This window comes from Sinocyclocheilus anshuiensis, unplaced genomic scaffold (genome assembly GCF_001515605.1).
Source record: "Sinocyclocheilus anshuiensis isolate Anshui unplaced genomic scaffold, SAMN03320099.WGS_v1.1 scaffold958, whole genome shotgun sequence".
Lineage (NCBI taxonomy): Eukaryota > Metazoa > Chordata > Actinopteri > Cypriniformes > Cyprinidae > Sinocyclocheilus > Sinocyclocheilus anshuiensis.
This window is the reverse complement of record NW_015539929.1, coordinates 427,619-436,165: the sequence shown is the minus strand read 5'-3', so window position 1 is coordinate 436,165 and position 8,547 is coordinate 427,619.

The following is an 8,547-nucleotide window of genomic DNA, read 5'->3' as shown; positions in this document are numbered from 1 at the left end:
TAAATCTCAATTTCGAAAAATTGACACTTAAGACTGGTTTTGTGGTCCAGGGTCACATTTAATATTTTCAATATATCCAAGAATCCATGAATATAATATCTATTTTGTTTCTTAAAACTGAAATTCAGAGGTCAAACACTCTTTGTGTCTGTTTGTGCTGTCTGACAATCTGATGTTAAGCGAACAAAGCACATTAATTTAAGAGAAACTCTTTAAAAAGTCTATTTTAAGATGGTTTATGCATTTTTATTACCAAAATGTTCTTTAGTTTGAAGCATCATTCTGTTATAGGAAAATTTGAGAAATAATAAGTTGAAGTTTCATAGCACCTTTGATAAACTGTGTGTGTGTGTGTGTGTGTGTGTGTGCAGCCACAGGGATTCTAGCTGCTTCAGTGGAGTCAAGCCTGTCAAGCCGCTGACCGAGTGTGTCTAACTCCTTCTAACTCTAACTCCTTCACAGATGCAAACACCGAATGAACTAAGTGAACTCACTTAGCTGAAAGAGCCCTCATTGAGCTCAACTAACCATGTAACGAGTGAGAGCAACCTGTTAGCCGGGGGACCGCCAGAGAACACACACACACACACACACACACACACACAGACGCTTGCCTAAACACAGATAATCCCTGTTGCTCACTGTAGCAGCGGGGTGCTAGTGAACAGAGCAGTGATGGATGTGTTTGTCTACTGATCTTCCCCTAATGATCAATTGATTTGCAGCCCCTGGGCAGCCACACAGTCCAGCTTTTGACCGATACGGTGGTAGTGAAACCCAGCTGAGGTCAGTCCAAATTATTTCCACATGTAATACTTCCATGCACTGTTATTTTTTGTCCATCCAAAAGTTTCAAAATCATTTTTGATGGAAGCTGTTATTCGGGACAAGCGCAGCATGAAAGTTCACCACTCCGCATAATAGCTTTCATTATTTACAAGGAAGACTACTTTTCTAGGAGCACTTAAAAACTCAGTTAACTATATCTGAGCCTTTTCACAGGAGTGACAGTCCTGTGGTGTGACATGATATGCATCATCTAAAATTATGTTAAAAATCATTTTGCTAATTATTTTCAGTAGTTGTTATGGAAGACATTTCTATATTGTACTTAAAAAAATCAGATTTAAAAAAATTAAATCGCACCACAGGAGCATTTAAAGACCTCGTTAAATGGATTAATGAGCACAGTTTTCTTTGTTGACATATTTCTTGTAGGACATATTAAAGGACTTTTGCATTTAAATAAATAAATAAAAATATTTTTAATTTATACATTTATTTTTATTATTCTAAATAAAACTAATAATAAATAGATAGATAATAATACTACTACTAACAACAACAACAACAACCCATAATCTTTAGTCATCAATATTTTTGGTCTAGATAAGAAAGCTTTTAATATTTATCTGCTAGTTTTTCTTAGGAGTGCACTACTCCTATAGATATATATATTATTTATATTTGTTATATTTTCTCCTAATATAAATATAAGTATTGGCATGGAACAGGCATGGACTTAAAGCTGCAAAAGTAAATCGTAAGTACAAATAAATTCAGTGTTTGCATGTAAATCAATAATCAAATCACATATGTCGAATTTCTTCAGTGCTTTTTGCAGTATCTGTTCACATTTCAGACCAAAATCGCAATTGTTTTACTTGACAATTCTTTACCTTATATGACACAAATTATTTTTTAATAATTTGCATTTACATGTGCAGTAGTCAATTGTTCACAATAGTGCCACACTGGATCAAACAGACGAGAGAGAAACTATAGCAAGAGGAGTATAAATTGATGTATAAATGTATATAAATGTTTCCTATTTGAAAAAAGCCACAGCTTTTTAAATAAGGCCGGGAATAATCTGTTTCCACTGTGCTGTGAGATCCTGCAGGGATTTGCAGAAACATTCGCCCGTGACACAGATCTACATAATCATTTTAACTTTCTCCCCATTCCTTCCCATGATTCTCCTGCTGTCACTTTAGATACTGTTAAAACTGATTTGGGTTCCTTAATCTGGCGGTATTTCTTACACTTTTAAAATCTCTAATATTATAAGGAGATTATTTCATTTATAATTGATTGAATGCATTTCCTGGAGTGCCACTTCAAAGTTGCTGAATTGAAGATGCATTTAATAGCCAAAGCATGCAGAAAAGAGAAGAGAAAGAGAGAGAGGGAGGGCTGGAATAGGGACGCCAGCCAAGAGCTTGACTCCCATGCTGTGGGAAATGAAGCTCGCAGTCTTTTCTTTAGAAAGCAAGAGGCGAAGATACCATGAGGGCACTGACATAGGGCAGGCGGTGATAATACACTCCTGCTTGATTCGGTATAATTATGGTATAATCCAGATTCTACATCACCCATGTGATCGAGTATTACCAAAAATGGCCAAACAAAGCAAAGCAAATTAAACTGATGAATAAATGGAGAAATGTCTTAGACCAGAGAAATACTTATTGGAATAATTCACCCAAAATGAAAATTTGCTGAAAATGTACTCAACCTTAGGCCATCCAAGATGTGGATGAGTTTGTTTCTCAGATTTGGATAAATTTAGCATTATATCACTCGCTGGATGCTCTGCAGTGAATGGGTGCCGTCAGAATGAGAGTCCAAACAGCTGATAAAAATAATCCACAAGTAATCCGTTCTACACCACTCCAGTCCACCAATTAATGTCTTGTGAAGTGAAAAGCTGTGTGTTTGTACGAAACAAACCCATTGTTAAGTCATTTTAATTTTCTTCAACTGTCGCACTGCTTCCTCCAGTGAAAAAGTCCACCCCCTGTCGTCCTCTCACGTCAGAATCCACCAGAATATTTGTTTAGAGCTGTTTTCGCTTAAAATAGTGGTTGATCTGTGCATATTTCTCTCCTGATTCAGACCAGATGACTTTTTCACTGGAGAAAGCAATTATGGATTATGGACTGGTATTTTGGCTTGAAGCAACGGTTTCAGTTAAAAAATGTATTCATGATGGATTTGTTTCTTACAAATATGCAGCTTTTCACTGCACAAGACGTTAACTGATGAACTGGAGTGGTGTGGATTGTTGTGCTGTTTTATCAGCTGTTTGGACTCTCGTTCTGACGGCACCCATTCACTGCAGAGCATCCATTACTGAGCAAGTGATGCAATGCTACATTTCTCCAAATCTGTTCCCATGAAGAAATGATGCTATGATGTTAAATGTTATGACGCATTTTGGAACACAACGAAGCATGCACTATAGACAAAAACATCTGCTAAATGATTAAAAGTAACGCAGAATAGATGAGCAGTTTGCTCCACTGATTTATGAAGCTTAATAAAAGTCTAAATGATTGTGTGAATATGTTTACAGAACCTTTTCTCTGTATTTTCTCAATAGTTTGTACTACGAAAATAACCTCAGTGGCAAAAGTCTGTTTGCAATTACACTTACGCTTTAACTATGGAAAGCTGCTGCCTTGATGTAAATACTGTAATCTGTTATTATGAGTGAAACAGGCCTAACTCTACTAGACGGAACCATTAATGATAATTACGATCACATTTATATACATTTGGCAATGCAAACATAATTTTGCTTGATTTCTATTATTATTTCCAAAAAAGCAGGGTTCAGCTCCTCTCTCTGTGACGTACATGAGTTTAGACCTCCAGTCGAGGCTGATCAGGACGCCTCGCTCTCGGTCTTCATTAACCCAGTGAGGAGAGGAGGCTGGAGCACATTTCCAGAATATGGGATTGTCATCTTGCTGATCATTTATGAGGGAAATGAGTTTTGACAGTGAGAAGGATGCCCCCCACAACCCCCCATCTCAACGGGGCCATGGCCAAATGGGATCATAATCCTCTTAGTGCCCATCCTTATTAAACACCCCTCTAAATGACATGAAAGGCTCCGGTGGGTGGGGGGGGGGATACTATTATTCCCCCAAAATAGAATCCTGGGCCCCTCACTGTACAGTATGTGTATTTTACTTTGAGTATCATGACAAGTGTGTCTAAGACTTCTCAAGATATAATGTATATGAGGAACTCACCCCACCCCAGCGCTTCTGATGTACACGCTGAGCAGATTGAGAGCTATTAGAGCTCACTTGATGAACTTAGCACTCCAACTCTCCATTAAATTCACAGCTGTGAAATTCCCAATTCATTTAACAGACTGCTTAACCCTTTTATTGTAAAGATAATCATTCATTTGTCCTATTTTGCTTTTGTCTCAGAGGGTGGCACTGGAGACCAGACCAAACCTGAGACCTGCAGAGCAAAGTAAACTGAGGTGGAGATGATCAGATCTAGCAAAAGGTAATGGTTGTGGTAAAATTGGTTTATTTTTGGAAACATACTAAAGAATGAAATAAAACTAAATATAAATACATTCAAGTATACTAAATGACAAACAGAAAGTAAATTACAAAAAAAGTCAAATAAATAAATATTATATATTATTCAATTATACTAATAAAACTAACCATAAAAAAACAAAATATGAACAAAAAAGTAAACTTAAAAAAAAAAGATTATTGGAAACACTTTACAATAAGGTTACATTAGTTAACTAGTTAATGCATTAAACATTTACTAACGATAGGCAATTCATTTGTTACAGCATTTATTACTCTTATTTAATAAAAATTTTTGTTAGTTAATAAAAAATATACAACTGTTCATTTTTAGTTAATGCCTTTTCAGGTCCATTAAATAATGTTAACCAGTCCAACTTTTGATTTTAATAATGCATTGGTAAATATTGAAATGAACATTTACTAAGATTAATAAATGATTTAGAACTGTTTTGGTTTTTAATTCATGTTAATTAATGTATAATATTATTTAAAAACAAAAACAAACCTTATGTGTTACCTGATTATTTTCTATAAACAAAATTGTATAATTGCTTGCATAAATCTCATCAAACTGTCCTTTAATAATTAGGTCTGAAAAAAAAATAGAAAAGTTTGAAATATTTTGTATAAGCCTTTTGTAAAATAGAACAATTGCTTTACATTTATATCACCTTTGTGAGATCATTGCACAGACCTCATTGAAAGTGTCTTAAACAAAACACTGAATATTTTCTGAAGGTTTGATGCACACAGAAAACGGCAAAGACTCAGTTTTCACAAAAATATTGTGCAGCACAACTGTTTTCAACATTGATGATAATCAGAAATGTTTCTTGAGCAGCAAATCAGCATATTAGAATGATTTCTGAAGAATCACGTGACACTGAAGACTGGAGGAATGATGCTGAAATTCAGATTTGATCACAGGAATAAATTACATTTTAAAATATATTCAAATAGAAAAGAGTTATTTTAAATTGTAATAATATTTCACAATATCTTACTGTGCTTTCTGCGACTTTAGCTTTTCTGGCATGATAAAACACATTTACTGTATAAAACACTGTGTTTGAAATAGAATAAATGTGTAGCTGTGGTAGAGCTGTCAGAGCTGTTGCTCTCGGTTAATTCTTTTGGTTTTAAATTCCTTATATACTTCCTGTCTGTCTTAAGCTAGTGTGAGGACTGTATTATCAGGGTCCTGTCAGAATTTCACACCTATATTATAAATACCTGCAGTTTGCCTTCACTTTGACCTGCTCTGGCATCATCTAAACATGCTCTCTCGCTCTCTTTCACACAGACACGCTAGAAGCATGGTCACTTTAATCTTCAGCTGAGAAATATCTGGTCAAAAGCATTAAAGGGATAGTTCACCCAAAAATGAAAATTGGATGTTTATCTGCTTACCCCCAGGGCATCCAAGATGTAGGTGACTTTGTTTCTTCAGTAGAACACATATGATGATTTTTAACTTTAACCGTTGCAGTCTATCAGTCGTATAATGCATGGCAATGGTAACAAAATCTATGAGAGTAAAAAAAACATGCACAGACAAATCCAAATTAAACCCTGCGGCTCGTGACGACACATTGATGTCCTAAGACACGAAATGATCGGTTTGTGCCAGAAACCGAACAGTATTTATATCATTTTTTACCTATAATACACCATTATGTCCAACTGTCTTTGGGCGCGTGCACGGCATCCGGTGCGTGCAGGGTTTAATTTGGATTTGTCTGTGCATGTTTTTTTTACTCTCATAGATTTTGTTACCATTGCCATGCATTATACGACTGATAGACTGCAACGGTTAAAGTTAAAAATCATCATATGTGTTCTACTGAAGAAACAAAGTCACCTACATCTTGGATGCCCTGGAGGTAAGCAGATAAACATCACATTTTCATTTTTGGATGAACTATCCCTTTAAGCCATATGTTCAGAGCGACCACATTGTGTTTAACAGAAGAACTAACATGCCTGAAGTTACTAAAACAGCTGTAAAGGGTAAAGTACAGTACACAAGAGCCTGTGATTTCTGAAGAGAGCTGATCTGTGTGTGTTTGTTTTGTGAATGCTGGCAGGAATCTTAAAGAGAAGGTCAGAAAGTCAGTCCAGGAGTTTGCGAGATGAAAAGTTATGTCACTTGTCTCTCCTCACAGGAATCTCTGGATCTGTAATCTCTCACACCTTCTTCCCATAAAACCGGCTGAGATTTTCACAGCGCTCTGTCAGAGTTAATATTCACCGTGACCTCTTGTACAGAGCGAGAGAGCCGAGGACTGTCTCTGGACGTGTGTCTCAAACACACTGCTGCTGTCAACACACATTTTAACTGTTCTGTTTGTCTGTCTTTTTATTTTTACTGATGTCTTTCCAGCCTTTTTTTAGGGATTACAGTCCTGCACATTTAAAACTGCTTCAGCCAAATTAGAAACTCATTTGAAGTGCTATTGATGCATCTTAATTCACAATTTAAAAAAACAAAACATACAGTTTTTACTTTTAAGTATGTAGTAGGCAATATGTGATTCATACAGTACAATGTGAGATGTACAACTGCTTCACTAACTTACAACTTAGGCACATGTTTCCATTTGCATATAAGATAGAATTATTACCATCAACTTAATAAGTCAAATTGAAAGTGTTTGCAACCCATTTAACCAGTGATGTAGTGTACTGACATACAATATTCGATGGGAAAAATACAATCAATCAATCAATAGAAAGAAAACGTGGCTGTCAAAATTAAAGATAAACATTAAGAAAAGATTTTTGTCATAAATGACAAATGTGACCCTGGACCACAAAACCAGTCATAAGGGTCAATTGTTTGAAATTGAGATTTATACACCATCTGAATATATAAGCTTTCCATTGATGTATGGTTTGTTAGGATAGGACGATATTTGGCTGAGATACAACTATTTGAAATTCTGGAATCTGAGGGTGCAAAAAATCTAAATATTGAGAAAATCGTCTTTAAAGTTGTCCAGATGAAGTTCTTAGCAATGCATATTACTAATCAAAAATTGAGTTTTGTTATATTTACAGTAGGAAATGTACAAAATATCTTTATGGAACATGATCTTTACTTAATGTCCTAATGATTTTTGGCATAAAAGAAAAATCAATAATTTTGACCCATACAATGTATTTTTGTCTATTGCTACAAATATACCCCAGCGACTTAAGACTGCTTTTGTGCTCCAGGGTCACAAATATACTCTACTGTTCAAAAGTTCATGGTCATAATATTTGAAAGAAGCCTTGAAGCCTCATGCAAGACTGCATTTATTTGATCAAAAACGCTGTAAAAACAGTAATATTGTGAATTATTATTATGATTTAAAGTAACTGCTGTCTATTGTAATATATGTTTTAAAAAATGTAATTTATTCCCATGATGCAAAGCTGAATTTTCAGCATCATTACTTCAGTCTTCAGTGTCACATGATTCTTCAGAAATCATTATAATATGCTGATTTGCTGCTCAAGAAACATTTCTTATTATTATCAGTGTTGAAAACAGTTAATAATTTTACAGAAAGCAAGACACTGTACATTTTCATGATTATTTTGATAAATAGTAAGTTCAAAAGAACAGCATTATTTGAAATAGAAAACTTTTACCAAATTATCAATGTCTTTACCGTCACTTTTGTTCATTTGATGTATCCTTGATGAATGCATTTATTTATTAATTTCTTTCTTACTGACCCCAAAGATTTGAACTTTAGTTGATTTGTTATATAATTTTCAAGTACTAAAAGAATCATTAAAGGGATAGTTCACCCAAAATGAAAGTCCTGTCATGATTTACTCACCCTCATGTCGTTCCAAACCTGTATGTGTTTCTTTCTTCTGCTGATTGATTGCCATAGTTTTTTTTTTTCATAATATGGAAGTCAATGGCTACTGTCATCTGTTTGGGTACCAGCATATTTTAAAATATCTTCTTTTGTCCTAGACAGAAGAAAAAAAACCTCATACAGGTTTGGAACAGCTTGAAGGTGAGAAACTGATGACAAAATGACAATTTTTAGGTGAACTGTCTCTTTACGGAGCTGGTTGAGTGGAATCAGAATCATCCATTCTTTTTGTTGGCCATACAAATCCTAATCTTGCACACTGTGTAGTATGGATAGTATGTGAGTCGGGATGCAGCCTGTTTGTCTGTTCTCTCAAG